The sequence below is a fragment of the Triticum dicoccoides genome, chromosome 7A (assembly GCF_002162155.2).
Source record: "Triticum dicoccoides isolate Atlit2015 ecotype Zavitan chromosome 7A, WEW_v2.0, whole genome shotgun sequence".
NCBI lineage: Eukaryota > Viridiplantae > Streptophyta > Magnoliopsida > Poales > Poaceae > Triticum > Triticum dicoccoides.
In genome coordinates, this window is record NC_041392.1 from 71349711 (window position 1) to 71351367 (window position 1657).

Genomic DNA, 1657 nt, shown 5'->3' on the forward strand with positions numbered 1-1657 from the left:
CGCTCCCGCGCGTTCCGCCATTGAGCCAACCATTCTAACCCTTCTGCTAGTTCCGGTTTTGAAAAGATTCTAGATATTTTGGGTTCGTTTTTTTCCTTTATTTCTTTTTACACCTTTAGGGTTTTCTACCGGTTTTGTTCGCCTTTTCATTTTTTTCATTTTGTTTGTTTTCTATTTTTCTTTTTATTTTACAATTAATGAACAATTTTTGAAATTCATGAATGACTTTCAAATTGTTCAACTTTTTCAAATTCACGATATATTTTCAAACTCGTTATGCTTTTCAAATTTATCAAAAGTTTCAAATTCGCATACTATTTTCAAATTCATGAACATTTTTTAATTCATGATTTTTTTTAAATTCACAAGCAGTATAGAAATTCATGAAAAAAGATCTAATTCATGAACTTTAAAAATATGTGTGAATACTTTTTAAATATATACATTTTGTTATCGATAAAAAACCAGAAGTCGGATTTTTCGGAATCAACAACTACTGTTTTTTTCTGGATGGTCTTTTTAGCTCGCTAGTGCAACCCAGCGACCAAGCTGTTCGCTCCTTATTTGGGCTACAGCCCCTGCTAGCCACCCATGAGCGTCGGTTAGCTAGCTAGTGCTTAAGGCGCTGGAGAGAAGGTCCTGAGTTTGCGCTTTCACATAAAGTCAACGCACGCATCAAGCGGGGACGCAACTGCTAGAATAGGACTTTCGAGATGGGCCCTATCAAAAGCTCGTGCAAGAGAATCTAATGTGGCTCTAACACAAAGACATAAAAGGAAAGAACACTGTTTTTTTTAGCGAAGTGAGTGTGGCAAGATTTTCTTAAGCATGCCAACACATGGCTATAATTTATCGAACTACTTTAGACAAGTTATGGGAGATCGTATGGCTAAGTGTGACATCGTAAATCCTACATTTGGCTAGATCTCTTGAGCCCTTCATTACATCCCCGGATGACTAGCAGCTCATGGCTGCGATGGCTGGCATGGTGGCCCCGCCATGATGACCAAGGGTGGAAAGATTGTCGCGCGGCACCTAGCCATGGTGATGGTGGAAGGCCGAGCAAAAAAAAAGGCAGGGCTAGGGGTAGATGGTGAAGCACTACATTGGAAGATATATGAGATAATTAAGATATAATTCATGGAGTAGTGATGTTTTCTAACAAGGGGATGTACCCTGATTTCTATTGAAGAAACCACACAGAAGTTCGTTTAGGAAATTCAAACAGAATGCCTCTCGTGGGTCGTGGCAAACGATACAACCAGGGCGGGGTGTGTGCTAAAAGTAGCCACCCGTCAAGCCACATTCTAGATATATTCTATCGGGAAATTAAAGAAAATGGTGGTATATGCTTCCACATAGCCCACAAAAGAGACAAAGATCATCACCTCACATTCTCTTTTTCTAACCACACCCTTGGTTAAAATACTATCTTTCAGAACCAATCAAATAAAAACTTTGGCATTTAGAAGGTATCTTGATTTTACAAAAAATAAAATATGTTAAACCAATTAGTCTATTCCAGTTAAGAGCACGCTAAAAAAAGCCTTCACTGAATATCTTTTAGCATTAAGAAGCCAGCTAATTCCATCTAGGGCATCGATCAATTGTATATTGGCGCAATCACTTCTCAAACTGGATCATACCCTGTGCATTG